This window comes from Cervus elaphus, chromosome 21 (genome assembly GCF_910594005.1).
Source record: "Cervus elaphus chromosome 21, mCerEla1.1, whole genome shotgun sequence".
In the NCBI taxonomy this organism is placed as follows: Eukaryota; Metazoa; Chordata; class Mammalia; order Artiodactyla; family Cervidae; genus Cervus; species Cervus elaphus.
In genome coordinates, this window is record NC_057835.1 from 32908298 (window position 1) to 32927616 (window position 19319).

Genomic DNA, 19319 nt, shown 5'->3' on the forward strand with positions numbered 1-19319 from the left:
TGCAAAGAATCAGACATGACTGAGCGACTACCACACACATGCTGTAAACTAACCTGGTTGAAATAAAATCTGAAGACCTTTTTGATTCCCCTTTTGATTTTGTAACCCAGTGTCAACATCAGTATATTCAAGCCAGTTCAATTTATTTTATTTCCAAAGCATGCCTCAATTTCCATCACTTACTCTGACAGAGATGACTAGTTGACCCACCATATCTGCCCGCTCTTCCTTATAAGGGTCCTCAATTTTTAACTCAGTACATGGCTGTCCATTACAAAGACTGCTTTCTCAGCCTTCCTTGTATAAATAGTTAGATATAACCTTGTGACTGAATTCTCACCAGTATGCCAAGTTTAAGGTGTTACTTCAGACAAGCGTCCCTAATAGGCATGGCCAGGCCCTTTACTTCCATTCTCTTTTATGCTATTTAGAATATAGACACACGTCTGGAACCCAGGCAGCCATTGGAGCATGTATAAGTATATCCCAAATATTATATTCAGTGTTATTTGTTGTTTATATGAAATTCAGATTTAACGGGATCCTTTATATTTTTTGCTACATCTGGTAACTAGCTTAATTTCAACACAGGAGTTCATAAGGCATCCAGGTAAGGCAACAGTAAAATTCTAGTTGCCCAACATCCCCTTCAGAAATCAGCCAAAAGTTTCTCCTTCAAACACTGGCTACCAACGTTAGTGTCTTACGTACATCGATTCTGCTAATTAGACCAGAATCAACAGTTAGGTCTAAAGGTCAAGGGGTGGACTTTAGATTTTGAGATACCCAGATATGGAAATGTTTTCAGAATAGATAGCAACTAGCCTAATCATCTTATCTTCAGAAAATACTGATCATGAATCCCATGGAGAGAGAAAAATACATGCAAAAAGAGAAATAGGACCAGAGGAAATAAAGGGAGAGCGTGATAAACTGGAGCCTCTAAAGGAAGAGCCATGAAGGTCCGGATGACAGGTATACCCCAAAGCCTTCTGCCTCCAGCCCAGCTGACCCTCATCCACCAAGCGGTCTTAGCTGTCTGCCTTTTTTGCTGTCCTCTTTCTAATCTATGATTAAGGCTTGAATCTTGGCCCTGCTTCCCTTGAGGCCTTCTCTTTTACATACATGTTTGGAAATCACCAAAACTTGAAAAATGACTATGTCCCTGCATTTCAACGTCTATGTCCTAATCCCCCTGCTCTGACTTTCTTTTGTTTTGTTCTGTTTTTGACTGCTTGACTGTGGGATCTTAGTTCCCCAACCAGGGATTGAACCCCGGCTGTATGGCAGTAAAAGTTTGGAGTCCTAATCCCTGGACCGTCAGGGAATTCCCAGTCCTGCTGTGACTTTGCAAATACAAATACATTGGCTTGAGACCTCCAAATCCACCCCTATGTGATTGAGACCTCCAAGTCCACCCCTGTGTGGTCAATAACTTCTATTTAGTGCACATTGTGTCCGTGGCCCTATGCCCGTCCTGCAGAGCTATAAAAGTGGATGAGATTGTTCTTTCAAAGAGCTGGACCTAAGAGGACTAGAAAGGTTGACATTGGAAGAGAGAAAGAAAGGAGGCTGGTCAACATGAGATTGTGGGGTGAGATGAGGGGATTTTAAAACATGCACCCATATGGCTGCAATCTTATGAGTTCCTGGGAAACAGAGAATGTTTTGGGAAAAGGAGGCTTGTGGGCTCCAGTTATTGGGAAACAGTTGAAAGTCCCACTGTAGGAATTGTCAAAGAAGAATTCCACACATTCTCTTTTTTAAAAAATTGGAAGTCTTTTAAAAGCAGGTTTGAGTACTCAAGCCTGCAAGTTCCCATTAACTTTTGACATAAAATGTAGATTGAGTTTGAGTCATATCTTTAAAAAGAATGACTGCAGTTACCGTTCTCCCCTTCCTCATGAGCTTTGTCTTAACTAACCTTGACTTCCTACCCCCCTGTTAGAATTAAGACTGCTTCTGGGCCAAAGACTGAAGCAGAGGAAGGGAAGAAAATCAAAGAAAGGAACAAGGATTAAGAGGACCTGCCATGTGCCAGGTACTGCTTTGTGTTTCACTGACATGTTTTTCCTGGTCTTTAAAACCAGTTTCTGATGTAGGCATTACTATTTGTTAGAGGCAAAAGAAAATTAGGCTTCCCAGGTAACACTAGCGGTAAAAAACCCACCTGCCAGTGCAGGAGACATAAGAGACATGGTTCACTCCCTGGGTCAGGAAGGTCCCCTGGAGGAGGGCATGGCAACCCACTCCAGTATTCTTGCCTGGAGAATCCCGTGGACAGAGGAGCCTGGTGGGTTACAGTTGATAGGGTCCCAAAGAGTCAGATATGACTGAAGCCACTTAGCATGCATACAAAAAACCAAGCCTCAAAAGAGTTTCAGGTTACCCGTGATTATTCAGCTTGTACTACAGAGTCATCTCCTTCCAGAGTACCATCCTGTCTTCTTTAGAGCTTTATTTCACAAACCTTTCCCATCCAATCCTTCTGGCCTCCATTTTTAGGGATACTGTTTTTACTTTGAGCTGTCCATAACCATAGCACCCCATGAGGACAGTTGGTTCTCTGCTTTATACCTTGGCCTACCTCAGAGCTCTCTCACTAACTCAGAAGCTAGTCTTGATTTTTCCATCTGAAAAATGGCAGAAGGCTACTTTGCCTATAGCTTTATGAGAATGAAATTGTGAGCAGTAAATATATGACAATCAAAATGCCTGGTACTTCTCCTCTTTTTCATATTTGAGCACCTTCTGCTCCATTGGCAGAGGGTGTAAGTAGAAATGAGCTTATCAGACAAGTTCAGCCCAGTTAAGGTGTTAGCTTATTGATAATTACTTCTGCCCAATTAAAATGTAAAATGTGCCATTTCTTGTTTGCTTAAGGTGGCTATTCTGATTGCATCTGAGACAGTAATTATACATATGTAAATATATATATATATATATATATCTCCTAAGATTGCTGTTAGTATTGTTTAGTTAGCACATAGTAAATAGCAGGGCACCTCAGATGTTGGCCTTGAACCTGACCAAAAATATCTTAAATCACAAATGCTTCCTCTTATTCTGTCTTTCTTTAAAATTAAAAAAAATTGCACTTATTTTTCCTTTAGTTTCTCTTTCTCCTCAGAATGTCAACCTAGCACTCACTTTACACATACAGACATGGCAAGCAAGAATGCTTATTAGAAAAAAAAATTGCTGTTGAATGAAGAGTGACCCAATAGTAGAGACCATTGTTAAATGTAAATCTTTTTCTTAATAAAGTACAATTTTAGGTAAGGCCTGGATGTAATTATTTTGAAGCAGCTTTAAAAATGGTGGAACAGATGGCTCTGATTATCTCCAAGAGGAAGGAAAAGATTCAAGAGTTTTGTCATTTCTTGTTTAATAGTCTTGGCATTCCTTATTCACACTTGAGTTTTGAATACTCTGGCTTATAAATTTACAATCCCATGCTGAACTTTAGTTCATTCTCATGATCTGACCCTACTTCCCACGCCAAGATTTGAGACTCCATCTCTGTTTCTAATTCACTGGCTTTTCCAACATTTCATTTTCTCATTAGCGTCTGAGCCTAGATTTCCCCCTCACTGCCCCCAACTATCTCTGTTCACTAAGGGGAAGTTATAGACACCCACAAACTCTTTTCTGGGGGGTAGGGGTGGGTGTTTTGGGCCAGGCTGGTTCTTAGAGAAGCCACAAAAGCCATAGTCTGAAATAAAGTCTATCCACACCACCACCAGGTTTTGCTGTTTCTACCTGTTACAGAAGAGGTCCAGGGAGACAGAGAGAGATAGACCAGCATGGGACTTTACCAGGACAGAGTCTGAGGATAAGTGCCAGGGGGTTGAAACATGCAGACACAGGGAGAAATTGGCTCAGGGTGCAACCTCAACCAAAGACTCGGGGGGGTGGGAGGGAGGCTCACAGGGGAGGGGATGTATATTAATAGATACTTGTGGTTCATTCATGTTGTTTTACAGCAGAAACCAACACAACATTGTAAAGCAATTTAGTTCCCAATTAAAAATTTTTTTTAAAAAACCCAAAGATTCAGCCCACAAGGATATCTAGAGTCCACACTGCCCCTAGAATTGTCCCAAGGTTAGGGTGAAGATCCAGGCTTTCAGAGCTCAGTAGCAACATGCCATTGGCTGTGGACTGCCCTCAGGGTGGCGGAAGGCTGGGGGCGGGGGTGGGCAACCTTGGAAAGGAGCTCTCTTTAGCTAAAGGCAGTTCCTAAAGCTACTAGTGGCACTCCCAGAAGCTGGGAGCACGGATCCTCCCACCCTGACAGAATCTGGGTGACACAACCCAGTGAGCACGTATGCATTGTTCACCAAATACACAGTGTCCAGTACATACACAGTGACGACTGAATACACAGTGTCCGCCATATATTCAGTGACCAGTACACATGTAGTGTCTGCTCCAGTGCCGCAGAAATAGAACAGGGCAGGTGGCAATGGGTGCTGCTGACTCCTGTATTCATTCATTTTGGAGTTGCTCTCTTTCTTACTAGCAGAACCGCAGCAACACTAGCCTCTCAGCTTCTGTGATGATATAGCAGTCATGTTTATTAAATGCTTCTAATGTTAAAGAAAAAAAACCTTTAGACTAAAACCTGTAGACTGCAGTAGGCCCCTTATCTACAGGGGATACCTTCCAAGACCCCCAGTGGACACCCAAAATGTCCAGCCTTATATATGTTTCTCTTCCTCCTGACAGAGTCCAGCCTCTCCGGTTCTTCTCTCCCTCCAGAATTTTCCTCTTCAAATATCAAATACCTCCTGCTTTTGTGAAGCTGAGCAGTTCAGTTCACACCAGTTATTTGTGCCAACCACTCTCATGTCAAGAAGCAATAGAAAAATTTCTTCTGAACAATGAGCATATAATATTTTAAAAATACAATTATCATCATCAAAAATATCAACTTAAAAAAATTTTAAGCAAAATTAACTATGCTGTCTTTCAAAAATATAAGTAAATGTTTAGGAAATTAAAGAATAATAATGTTCCTTCCCTCCCATCCTTAAAGTTACCGTGATGACAGTGATTGGTCAGAGCGTCTTGTTGCTGTTCAGTCACTAAGTTGTGTCCAACTCTGTGTGACCCCATGGACTGCAGCACCCCAGGCTCCTCTGTCCTTTACTATCTCCCAGAGTTTGCCCAAATTCATGTCCATTGAGTCGGTGATGCTCTCTAACCATCTCATTCTCTGCTGCTCCCTTCCTCTTTTGCCTTCAATTCTTTCCCAGCATCTGGGTCTTTGCCAGTGAGTCGTCTTTTCACATCAAGTGGCCAAAGTGTTGGAGTTTCAGCATCAGTCCTTCCAGTGAATATTCAGATATTCACTGAATACTTGGTGGGCAAATAATAACGAGCCCTTTCTGCATTGGTAGGTGTCTCAGAGAGTCCCACTTATAGACATTATGTCTTTTCTCTACCTGTTACTCCTCACCTTTTTAACGATTCTTAATCTGGAAAGGTCCACGGGCCAGTTTAGCTTTTCAGAATTTCCTCCTTCTGCCTCTGGTATTCTAGAATCTCAAAATCCCATACTCTTTTCTCATGTCTCCTGGGTTTTTGCTTCTTCTGTATCAGTTCTTTGAACAGCCTAAAAATCTCTTCCTTACCTAGATTTCTTATCTGCCATTTCTCAGTAAGCTGCTTAACCCTCTAGCATGTACACAAGCCCCGAGCCAAGAAAAGTGTAATACAATGCTCTAAGGAACTTTCTATGCTCACACAGAAATTAAGGAATAGGTTAGACTTCTACCCACCTACTTTTCTCTGCATTTCTGCATAAGGAATCAGAACATAATTATTTGGTAAGTAGAAGTCTGAGAATGAACTAGCATAGTTCTTTGCTGGTTTTTCAAACATTATCTCATGTGCCCACTGGACAATCTAGCTGGCTGAATCTTATTATCTTCACTTGACACACAGACCTGATAACTTCTCGGCCATCAAGAACCTTGACTGTCTCACCAGTGCACACACCATGCTTGGCAGAATATGTGCCACTTAGTAGAGTCTCAATAAATACTTGTTAAATGAATGAACATTGGCAAACTAATGTTCACAAATTAAATGGAATGAATATTTATTGAGTACCCACAATGGGCTGATCACCAATCTAAATATTTTCATCTACATTTTATCTACACAGTATTCCTATGAGGTTGACCAAGTGCAGGAGCTAGATTTTGCAAGCAAGTGGATTTTCAATAAAATCTGAATTTTATTGGCACATTTTCTACTGTGTAGGGTTGCCTCACTATATGTAATGCATTTCTAGATTATTTCTAGAAAATGTCTTATAAATATGTACTATGTATAATGCATATCAACCTACCGTATAATTTTTCTCTTTTCTAAAAGATATTTCTAGATATTGGGTCAATATTTACACAATGACAAAGCTTTAATTTGAGGAAAACATCATGATTACAGAACTAACTTAGAGGGAGCAAAGGGTAGGTTTAGTTGGTTGTTTCTGAGGAATAAGAAGAGACAGTAGGGGCCCTTAAGGATAGAGGCTGGGTAATTTTGTGTGTTTCATTTTTCTAAAGAAGTAATCTAGAATAGATGGTTTGTTGACAGGACAAGAGTTGCTTGCCAAAATAACAGGAATGATTAACAACAGTCTCTCTTAAGGCTTAGTTAAGCTATCTGTTTTAGACAGAAAACATCTCAACCTGTTCTTTGCCTCCTTAGAGTATTGAATTTCATTTTGCTAGCATTTATGACATTATCATTAAATAACATGTATTGTAATAAATGGTTGAAAACCTTCTCCACAAGAATGTCAGCTTCAGAAAACAGGGACTTTGACTATCTAGTTCACAACATCCTCACACAGGGCCTTCAGTATAGCCAGTGCTTTATACATATTTCATAGATAGAAAATCACTCAGTATCTATTAATCACTTTTTATGTGTTGCTTACTGTTCTATGTTCTTTCATATGTATTTTCATCTGCCCTCACAATAACCCCACTGGGTTGGTACTTTTATAATCTCTATTTTAAATATGAGAAAACAGGTACAAGAAGATGAATAACTTGCAGGCATATAATCTCCATTCCTGCAACCATGACCGTCTTGTCTGTGAACTCATGATTGACAATAAGAATAGCTGAGAAAAGAGGCTATTTATTGAGATCTGCTGAAGTTGGTCTTTGGGAAGCATTAATATGAAACCAAAAAAATGCTTTTACAGTTAATAACCATGTGGCAAGGCTTATCCACATACCTCTGCCCTAGACCTCTTGTCAACAGTCTTCTGATCGTTTTTCTTCTAAATAACTGATTGTACAACTGAACTCTCATCTAATACCCATCACTCAATGAAGATCTGTATTTCTGGTCATCTTTCGTTTCTGGAAGAACAAACGACCAGGTACATTGCCTGAAGTTCTGTCCATTTGGAGGGTTTACTTTCAAACCATTTTTCAGTTGTGAAATGGGCTGTACTGTTGTAGCCATTTATTTTTGGGTGGTGTCACCATATCGTGCAATACTCTTTACAGAGCAGGCTGAGTTTTGTTTTGTTTTGTTTCTTTTTAAGTCATCAGACTGCAGAAAATTGTGGTAGGTTGTGAAAGGAAGTAATGTAGCAGAAATATGAGAATTGGTTCTAGAAATTAATTGTGCTTTTAAGATTTTCTTGAGCCTGATATGTTACACTTGATGATGGAGTGCTGCTCTCTACATCCAACTTCATGGCTTGATGAGTCAGACCTAGTTCTCCATGGGCAGCTCAGGTTGCATGGTAATTTGCTGGCCGCAATCAAATGTTTGGTTTCCATGAGACCCAGAGGCAAGACAGAAGTTTTTCAAAAGAATTGTTATAGGCAGAGAATTATGGCTTTGCTGTGAAATCTTATAGGTTTTTCTGTGACTCACCTTCAGTGGCTCCAGAGGGCATCTCTGTTGTCCATAGACACTTCAGACACTATCGGACCTGCTGGATCAAATGAACCCAGCAGCGGAGTCACTTACATAACAGCCTGAACCTGTTCAGGACTTTGTCTTGCTCTGAACCCTATCAATACTGGAAGGCTTCTGGGTTACTCAGTAAACATATTGGGGTGTCAAACCCTAATGAGACACTTGTTTTCCTTAAAAATCCAAAATGTTCAGTAACTGTTGTGCTTCTTCCTGGAGGTAGGAGGAATCAGATGCAGCAACCTGCTTTTCTTGACCCTTGATCACCATCCCCTTAAAAAATCCATCAAGGTGGCATACATGTGTCTAACGGGATGTCTAGAAAAGTTTAATTTCCTCTTCATAAGGTCAAATCAGCATGATAACAATCAGTGTAGTAGATCAAGAATGAAGAATGAATATGTGAATGAAGAATATGTGAATATGTGAATGAAGAAGCAATAAAGGCCTCTCCTAATTGGATTTTGATTATAACAAGGGCTAAAGACTTGATATAAGTGGATGGGACAGTGACTGTTTATTGCTGACCCTTCTAGGTGAAAGCAAACTGCATTTCTGAGATTAATAGCTGCAGTGTCCAGGGATGTATTGGTGTGCTGCAATGGGGATCTTCCCAACCCAGGAATCAAACTGGGGTCTCCTGCATTGCAGGCAGATTCTTTACCACTGAGTTATCAGGGAAGCCCACATGGGGTACAGCAGCTCTAATTCAAATCATCATCTTATTAACCTCATAATACACCATTGTCATTCCTGAGGATTTACCTGTGTCCTGCATAGTCAACATAGGAAGTGAAATGGGGATACAGTAGGAATTACCACTCCTGCCTTCTTTATGTTTTTTTTTTCTTTATGCTTTTGATGACACATAATATTCCTTAATCATCCTTTTAATGCCTGTGAGGTCTGTAGTGATGGCCCCTCTTTCACTTTTCATGTTAGTGAGTTGCATACTGTCTCTTTTTAAACTAGTTAACCTGGCTAGAGGCTTGTAAATTTTGTTGATTTCTTCAAAAAAAACGGCTTTTAATTTCATTGATTGTCTCTGTCAACAATTTCATTGATTCCTATTCCAATTCTTATTATTTATTTTCTTCTGCTTATTTTGGATTAATTTGCTCTTCTTTTTCTAGTTTCCTAAGATGGAAGCTTAGACGACTGATTTTAAACTTTTCTCTTTCCTAATATATGCATTCAATGCTGTAAATTTCCCACTAAACATTGCCTTTTGCATCTAAAAATTTTTATAGCTGTATTTTCATTTTCATTTACTTCAAAATATTTTAAAATTTTTCTTGAGATCTTTTTCTTTGGCCCAAATATTATTTAGAAGTATATTGTTTAATCTCCATGTGTTTGGGAATTTTCTACCTGTCTTTCTGCTATTGATTTCTAGTTTAATTTCATCATGATCTGAGAGCTGACATTGTAATATTTCTATCTTTATAAATGTGATAAGGTGAACTTTATGGTCCAGAATGTGGTCTGTCTTGGCAAATGTTCCAAGTGAGCTTGGGAAGAATGTATATTCTGCTGTTGTTGAATGAAGTAGTCTATGGCTGTCCATGATACCCAGTTGATTGACAGTGTTTTTGAGTTCATATGTTCTTTCTGTCTGCTTTATCTGCCTATTTCTGAAGGAGGGATGTTAAGGCCTCTATCTATAAAAGTGCATGCGTGCATGCTAAGTCATGTCAGTCATGTCCAACTCTTTGCAACCCTATGGACTGTAGCCCACCAAGCTCTTCTGTCCATAGCATTCTCCTGGTAAGAATACTGGAGTGGGTAGCCATTACCTTCTCCAGGGGATCTTCCTGACTCAGGGATTGAACCCAGGTCTCCCAGATTGAATTCTTTACCATCCTGCCCACCAGGGAAGCCACATATAGTAGTGGATTCATCTGTTTCTTCTTGCAGCTCCATCAGATTTTGCCTTATGTATTTTGATGTTCTGTTGCTAGGTACATACATTTTAAAGACTGTTATGCCTTATTAGAGAATTGGCCACTTAATCATTATGTAATGTCCCTCTTTATCCCTGATAACTTTCCTTGTCCCAAAATCCACTTTGTCAGAAATTATTATAGCTTTCTTTTGATTAGTATTAGTGTGGCTACTGTTTTCTCTTTGTTGCCCTTGTTCCTATTTTGTTCTCTACTCTTTTTCTGCCTTTTGAGGTTTTCATTGAATATTTCATATTAATTTTCCTTTTCTCTTTCTCAGTCTGTCAATTATACTTCTTCCTTTTACTGTGTTTAGTGGCTTTCCTAGAACTTGCAATACACATTTACAACTAATTCAAGACCACTTTCAAATAACACGGTACTGCTTCACAAGGAGTGCAAGTTCCTTATAATAAAAAATAATTTTATTCTCCCTCCTATCCCTTAGGAGGACATCCTCATGGGTCATACTCTGTAGCTGAACCTCTGGAGTCATCTGGGATTTGAATCTGTTTGTAGAGTTAGAAACAATGAGAGGTGATGGGAGTAGGCCTTAAGGATGATAGTAGTGCCCTGAAAATAAGAGATCTTTTACAGTTTCTTCAGACAAAAGGTGACTAATCTCAGAAAGTGGTAGAAGTCTCACTTTGTCAAAGAAAATAGTAGAATTTGGGTCTTCGAAATCCTCAGCTTTCTTGGAATTTGTGTATGTGCCTTCCTCCCAAATTTCAGAAACTCACTCTTTTCTAATAAATTTCTAATTAATTTTCTAAAAGACCTTAAGAACTTAGAATTAAATTTGCCTTGCAGTTCAGCCATCCACAGGATTGAATTTTGGGTTTAGTTTTTAGAAATTTCAATTCTTTGATTACAGAGGATAAAAAAAGTCACCTTAAGGGCCATTATAGAAGTTTTCAATTCCTTACCAAGACCTTGAGTTATGAATTTAAAACCCTAATCCCATTTTCCCCCCTCCATGTTGCCCAGCACATTTAGATACAACCAAATCAATCCATGGTAGTTTTATGTTTATTTCCACTAAAATGTCCTATGGCAGGAACCACTTGGATATGCAAGGTCTTTCCAGGTGGCTAGAGGTGAGACTTTAAGTAGTGTTCTTTGAGGACTTCCCTGGTGGTCCAATGGTTAAGAATCTGCCTGTCAATTCAAGGAACATGGGTTCAGTCCCTAATCAAGGAACTATTAATATTAATAAGATCCCACAACTAAGCCTATGTGCCACAACTACTGAAGCCTGTGTATCCTAGAGCCCATGTTCTACAACAAGAGAAGCCATCCCAATGAGAAGTCTACACACCTCAACTAGAGAGTAGCCCCTACTTGCTGCAACTAGAGACAGCCCATGCACAGCAATAAAGATTCAGGACAGCCAAAAATAAATTAACTAAAAAAAAAATTTAAAAATATAGGTAGTGTTTTCCCACTGCATGCCATGGACTACCACTGCCCTATTTGCAACTGGAAACTGGATCATGATGGTCTTTAAATCCAGCCAAATCAAAGAACCTGTTCTAGATTGCTAATACCAAGATCCTGTTGCTGCTACTGCTGCTAAGTCGCTTCAGTCGTGTCCGACTCTGTGCAACCCCATAGACGGCAGCCCACCAGGCTCCCCCATCCCTGGGATTCTCCAGGCAAGAACTCTGAGGTGGGTTGCCATTTCCTTCTCCAATGCATGAAAGTGAAAAGTGAAAGTGAAGTCGCTCAGTCGTGTCCGATTCTCAGTGACCCCATGGACTGCATGCAGCCTACCAGGCTCCTCCATCCATGGGATTTTCCAGGCAAGAGTACTGGAGTAGGGTGCCATTGCCTTCTCCGAAGATCCTGTTACTCTGGAATTATTCTATGTAAAAATAATTGTGTTGATCAAGAAGCAGAGCCGTCATGCATATTTGTGAGAATAGGAAATTTATTAATCTGATTAAACTTTACACGATTATGGGAGGAGCTAGGGAAGTGAAGGCACAGAAGGGAAACTCAGAGGACCACTGAGCAAAGCACCAACCAGGCCTCCTGAAGCCCTGTGGTAGGTGGACGTGGTGGAGCTTACAGAGACGTCATGGACACATCTGCTCACGTGGGCTCACAAGAAGTGTGTGGGAAGTGGGGGCCTCTGTGTGGCTCTTGCCTTTACAAGTCTGCACTGCAGCATCAGGGGTAATCTTGGGGTCCCTGTGGGTCAGCCAGGCCAACAGTTGGAAAGATAAACCGGCCAGGAAGTGAAGTGAAGTGAGGAAAATCTGGGAAATTGAAGGTACAGTGGTAAGTTTAGAAGATCAGAGTCAGACTCTTCCTGCTTTCATCATTTACTATTGTGAACTTGTAAACCTTAATTAATTTTTGTGAATTTCTGCTTTTCTAGTTGGAAAAGACAGATGGAATATTTACATTTAGGGATTGCTTGCACACCTCTGATATTTTTTAAAAACTATTTTACCCTTTTCCCAAATTTTAAATTAACAGTGAAACATTTTCATCATAAGGTAAAATAGTATCAAAAGATGTGACTTTCAGCATATTTTAATTATTGACATTTGATATAGAAATCATATTGTCATCCTTTAATATGTTCTAATCAATATAATTTAAATGCTATAGTGACTTTATGCCCACCATCCTCATTTTAAAAATCCATGAATAAGCTCTTCTTTAACAACCAGAAATTTTAACATTGTCCCATTTTCTCCTTGAACTCATATTTCCATTCCATTTCTCCTACAGAATTTTATCCTAACATAATATATTTTTATGCTTGACGGTCTTTTATTGATCACATTTTATATCTTTCTGCTATAAAATTAGGTATATAAATTGAAATTATTTTTTTTATATTCTCTGTGACCAGAGGACCTAAGTGCTATTCTTCCTTCATCTGGATTAAGTTATCATTACAATTATTATTGGCTTATTATTGATCAAAGAAACTTAGAATTTTACAGAAATGGATAGGTAAACCTTGAAAATACAAGTTAATTAGAAATATACATTTTAATAGGTATAATGGTGGTGGTTTAGTCACTAAGTCATGGCCGACTGTTGTGACACCATGGACTGTAGCCTGCCGGGATCCTCTGTCCCTGGGATTCTCTAGGCAAGAGTACTGGAGTGGGTTGCCATTTCCTTCTCCAGGGGATCTTCCTGATCCAGGAATCGAACCTGGGTCTCCTGCATTGCTGGCAGATTCTTTATGACTGAGCTACAAGGGAAACCAGTGTGTATAATATATCTGAATACATATGCATATATAATTCTCCCCTCTGACAGTGAGAAACATGGATTCCATCATCCTTAAAATATTTACTTATCTGATCAGTCCTGCCTATAGACAGTTTTCCATCACCACTGTTCCATCACCATAAGCGCCTCACACCTCTTAGCTCTAACACCCCACATGGGGCCACCGTTGGCCAGTCCTAAGTCATGCTCAGTCCTAAGTCATATCCAACTCTTTGCAACCCCATAGACTGTAGCCAACCAGGCTCCTCTGTCCATGGGATTTTTCCAGGCAATAATACAAGAATGGATTGCCATTTCCTTCTCCAGAAGATGTCGTCCACCCAGGGATCAAACCAGTGTCTCCTGCTTGGCAGGCAGATTCTTTGTCACAGCACCACCTGGGAAGCCCTGGCCACCGTGCAGACACCTTCTTAATGATGCTCAGACAGACGCTCAGTGCTGGGCTTGTGCTCCTGTTTCCCCTCTTCATGTTATTTTGCTCTGCCCTAACTACTGGTGTGTGGACTCAGTTTTTCTGAAAGGAAACCAGATAGGGAAAGGGAAGGGACCATGTGTGTTTACAAATCTTAACTTTTTAATTCTGAAATAGACATTGGACATAATTAATTACAGCCTTTCTATGAGTTTCTATGAGAAATAGCCTACAATACCCTTTAGTTTTTATTACTGACACACTACTATTGCTTTCTTCTCAGGATCTTCCTCAGCGTCCACAATTTTGTTGACAGGAATTAGGGGGATAGAAGAAAATAGATCTTTAGAGATGATTGTCACTTCTTCTTTAACCCAACCCTACATATAAATCTGATTTCAGAATATTCCAGCATGGGCAGGATACCCTATTTCTAATGCCCTAGTTTGTCTGGAAGACAAAAACATAGTAGAAAGGGAAAGATAAGCCTTATCAAAGTCTTATCAAAAATTTATGTTGATTTGGTTGAGGAAGTTTTCAGATACTTTTCCCTAAGATTTGGATTGGGTGAAACATAACCCTTTCTTTTGTAATATGAGGGAAGTTTGATTGTTAGAAGGAAATGGAAAAAAAAAAACTAAATTGATGCCTTGACCCTAGATCTATTCTCAGGCAGATCAATTTTTGCAAAAAGTTGAGAATATGAAAATGGATTTTCATCTACTGCCTACAAAGTTCTTGAAAAATCTTCATGGATACTCAGAGGCATATCTACCAAATTTGGTAATTCTTGGCCTATGTATTTGTCTCTTAGTCAATTTGAGTTGCTACAACAAAGTACCATAGACCGTATGGATTATAAACCACAGAAATTTATTTCTCTTACTTCTGGAGACTGGGAGTCTGAGATCAAGGATTCTGTTGAGAGCCCTCTTCTGAATTGTAGATGGCTACAATTCATGGCTACACAACATTCCTGTTGTGTCCTCATATCGTAGAAAGAGGCTCTCTGGCCTTTTACTATATGGACACTAGTCCTTTTCATGAAGGCTGTACCCTCATGATCTAATTACCTCCAAAGGTCCCACCTCCAAATACCATATTAGGAATTAAATTTTAACATAAGAATTTTGCAAGGGGGACACTAACATTCAGTCCATAACAGTGCTTTACAAAATTAAATAGTGAATTGATGGCTGTGGAAAAACAATTTGTGCAGATAATCAATAATGTTCACAGATGAGAACAAAAAGAAGTATGTTAAAATGTTATTCATCAAAGAGTAAGTAGGGATTGCACTTTAATTCTATTAGGACATATAATGGACAATATAAAAATCATTTTTTAAAATTTTTGTCAAAACCTTCTGCCCTTTTAAATCCATTTTTCATATTAATACTCATCTCTGTCACATTATTTTATTAATAGATGTTTAATGAGAAATACCTCAACTATTTAGATTTAAGATGTTAAATTTCTGGGGCCACACCATGCAGCATGGGGGATCCTAGTTCTTGGACCAGGAATTGAACCCGACCCCCTGCAGTGGAAGCATAGACCACCAGGGAAACCCCTAAAATGTTAAATCGTAACAGCAGGAAATACTTTTAGGCACTGGGTGAGCTTATTCGCCCTGTTGTTTCATGATTCAGCAAATAGTTGAATGCCTACCAAAAACTCAGTGGAGCCAAACACAGGCAATCTAACAATGAGTGAAATTCAGTATGGTCCCTGCATCCGTGGAGATGCATCACCCTTTGATGAAAGCAAAAGGAGCTATAACTTAAACAAGAAAATGAGATCCATGTACAGAACCTAGATTAGCTTGACAAAATGAAAGATAAGCTCTAGAATATCCCTGTGGCTTTCAGCTTCAGGAACCTGAGAACTCTATTTTTAATAATTCCATTGGATCATCCTGTCATGGACACCTTCTGCATCTGTGGATCTTTGCTGTTATTTAAATCCCGCAAGGGTGAGTATGGTTGATGTAGCTTGTGTTGTGTTTCTATCTCTGGGAATAGTTGTGTGACTGTAAATGGTAGTTTCACCATAAGTACAAAAAAAAAGGAGGTTCGTTAAGGTTGGAAAAATAATGGGGAGGGCAGGGTTTCTACTGAAAGGAAAAGAAAGTATATTGTGGGTAGGAATGTCTACTCCAGTCTTCAACCATGAACTAAAATCTGTATCTGGTTCATCTTCTTATAGAAAAGTTAGCTCATTAGTTTCTAATAGTTTATATTTTAAAACTGAATGGATAGAGAATATGTGCCCATAAATACAAAGGAATAGTGTATATTGTACTCAGCCATAAAAAAGGAACAAAATTGTTTCATTTACAGAGATGTGGATGGACCTAGAGAGTGTCATACAGAGTGAAGTAAGTCATAAAGAGAAAAATGAGTATTGTATATTAATGCATATATTTGGAACCTAGAAAAATGGGACACATGAATCTATTTGCAAAGCAGAAATGGAGACAACAGACAGAGAAAAAATGTATGGACACCAAAGAGGGAAAGGGAGGTGGGATGAACTGGGAGATTGGGATTGACATGTATACACTACTGTGTATGTTTTTTCCAGTAGTCATGTACGGATGTGAGAGTTGAACCATGAAGAAGGCTGAGCCCTGAAGAATTGATGCTTTCCAATTGTAGTACTTGAGAAGACTCTTGAGAGTCCCTTGGGCAGCAAGGAGATCAATCAATCCTAAAGGAAATCAATCCTGACTATGCATTAGAAGGACTGATGCTTAAGCTGCCACCTGGCGCGAAGAGTCAACTCATTGGAAAAGACCATGTTGCTGGGAAAGATAGAAGGCAGGAGGAAAAGTGGGTGACAGAGAATGAGACGGTCGGATGGCATCACTGACTCAATGGACATGATTTTGAGCAAACTCCAGGAGACAGTGAAGAACAGGGAATCCTGGCCTGCTGCAGTCCATGGGGTCACAAAGTAGGACATGACAGCGACTAAACAACAAACGCAATGGTGTATAAAATAGATAACTAATGAGAACCAACGGTATAGCATAGGTAACTCCACTCAGTGCTGTGGTGACCTAAATGGGAAGGAAATCCAAAAAACAGAGGGTATTTGTTTATATATGGCCGATTCACTTTGCTGTACAGCAGAAAATAATATAACATTGTCAAGAACCTATACTCCAATAAAAGGTTTTTAAAAACTGAGTCAGTACCTACAATGCTGTTTGTCTCCTTTGCTCCTCTCCCCCTCATCCTCTTTCTTTCTTTCTCCTGTTCCCTCCTATTTCTCTCTCTTTGCTAGTTTCCACTCAGTCATGTCCAACTCTTTGTGACCCCATGGACTATAGCCCACCATAGAATTCCTCTGTCCATGGAATTCTCCAGGCAAGAATACTGGAGTGGATTGCCATTTCCTTCTCCAGGGGATCTTCCCGACCCAGGGATCGAACCAGGGTCTCCTGCATTGCAGGCATATTCTTTACCATCTGAGCCATCAGGGAAGCTTCTCTCTCTTTATATTTAGACAATTCTGCCCAGCTTTCTTTGAAAAGATACTCAACCATCTTTCTATAAAATAATGTCAAGGCTATAATATTTTTCTATAAGTGTAATAAAATTAAGACAGAGTTAATAATTTATAGTTTATAAAAGTTGGTTTCATACGTACATACATTTGCTATATGATTGACACATGGATGCTATTCTCACTGTGCAGCACGTAACACACAGAAGCAACTCAGTCACAGCTAGTGCCTGCAGTTTGTATCCTCTACGCTGTGGCCTGTTCATGTCCAGGGTGAAATAAACACTCCACGGACACCATCATGGTTTTCAAAGGGGAAGCTGGTCCAAGGGAAGCAGTGAGGCCCAGCATCTAACACACTGCTTTCCTTTTACTGCACCCTATGTTCATACAATGTTTTTGATCTTGATGTCATTTAAAAAAAAAATTGTTCTGATTTTTTCCCTATTAGTAAACATTTCAGTAGTTCTGGAAGCTCATTAATTGATCTCAGTGTGGAACCTTTGCACTGATCTTTTATTTTCAGTATTTATCAATAATGACACATTACAGCCATTGAACCCATATTGCCTTCCTTGGTTCCCGGCTTGTGTTTAAAACCATTGTTTGTTTTCTCTGTCCATGGAATCTTAATATGCATGGCATGTCTCTCTTGAGTGGCCGCCAAATTTCCCTCAGGCTGGACTTTTAACTACCCGTGGCAAGCCCATTGGATTGGCAGTCACATGGGCATGCCTGGGTTTCAGCAGTTCTTGAAGATGCCCGTCACTGGGTGGTCGGCTGTTCCTTACACCAAACTTCAAGCCTCAGTGTCTTAAACATGCCTTTCCCAAGTGTCCTCAAGAGATTATCCTTTCCAGACCACCTTCGGACTCACTTAGAATTCTCACTTTTGTTTTCAGGCTTCTGATGATGTGAATTTAAGATTTACTCATTTTTGAGCTTGCCTTTTGTCTGGGATAATTTCTCATGACTGTAGCCAAAAGAACATTGAAATTCTTGGTATTAGAACAATCAGTGAACATTTGGAGCTCTCTTCATTTAAAACATAAAGTTTTTTTTTTAAATATGTACAGCATAAATAATGGAAATATTTAAAATTATGCTCCCTCAACCCCCATACATAATTTGCATGATCGTGCATAGTGTATAGTGTAGATTATAAATCAGAGCATTCCAAACATACTCTCAAAATTAGGTGAAAAATCTATTTGTTTTCATAGCATGTGGTTTAAAAGAGTTAAATACACAGCCCCTTTATTTATAGAAATTAGCATCTTGCTGATGACACGTAAGATGAAACTTCCACGTTCTTGCTGAATTCCATGTTCTCTGTACTTAGACTTGATAGTGTGTGACTGAATATTTCTTTGTAAAGCCAACCCCTGTCCCCAACTCTCTATTACCTGACATTCCTAGAGCAACCCAGAGTAGCCACAGGGCTTTGTGTGTGCGTGTGCGTGCGCGCGCACACTCGGTTCCTCTGTTGTGTCTGACTCTTTGTGATCTACCAGGCTCCTCTGTCCATGGGATTTCCCAGGCAATAATACTGCAGTGGGTTCCATTTCCCCTTCCAGGGAATCTTCCCAACCCAGGGATTGAACCCTCGTCTCTTGTGTCTCTTGCATTGGCAGGCAGATTCTATACCACTACACCACCCGGGAAGCCCCAGCTATAGGGTTAGAGCATAATTATCACTATGGTTATAGTGACAAAGGAGTCATTAGAAGTTATTTTGTTTTAAGTACAGAGCACAACTGAGGGAATGCTTGATAACTGGAAAAAGGAGTGTGAAAAGTGAGATGTGCCAAGGAAATTGCTTGGGTTTTCTAGATATTGCCCAAACTTTGTTGTTAAGACTTTGTTTTGTTTTGTTTTTAAAAAGCAATCGTTCTTAATATATTTTTTCCTCCTCATTCTTGTGAAATTCTGCACTTCTGTCAATTAAGAAAACAACGAATCCAACATGACATGTAACAGTTATCTCCAGATCAGATCATTGATTCTCAGAGTGCCATATTTATATACATTAACTGCTCTGAGTTTTACTTTAAAGAATTAATGATAGGTTGTCAATGACTAGACTTCAACTTTCAAGATGAATTAGCAAAAGAAATCATATTAAGTGTGACTAGGGCTTTCTGGTTGTCAGGAAGTATTTCGTTTGTCCTCTGTATGCCTTCATCTTGTCCCTTTCATCTTTGGTTTGAGACTTTGAGAAATTTCACCTAAATTCT

At 39.5% G+C, this 19319-nt stretch overlaps 1 long non-coding RNA gene across 1 annotated transcript; it reads left to right on the top strand.

Moving 5' to 3' along the window:
* The first annotated feature begins 839 nt into the window (after positions 1–839).
* Positions 840–16215, top strand: LOC122678937. Its single transcript, XR_006336290.1, has 4 exons — positions 840–975; positions 1949–2041; positions 13853–15544; positions 16159–16215. It is a non-coding gene; the product is annotated as an uncharacterized LOC122678937 (long non-coding RNA).
* The last annotated feature ends 3104 nt before the right edge of the window (positions 16216–19319 follow it).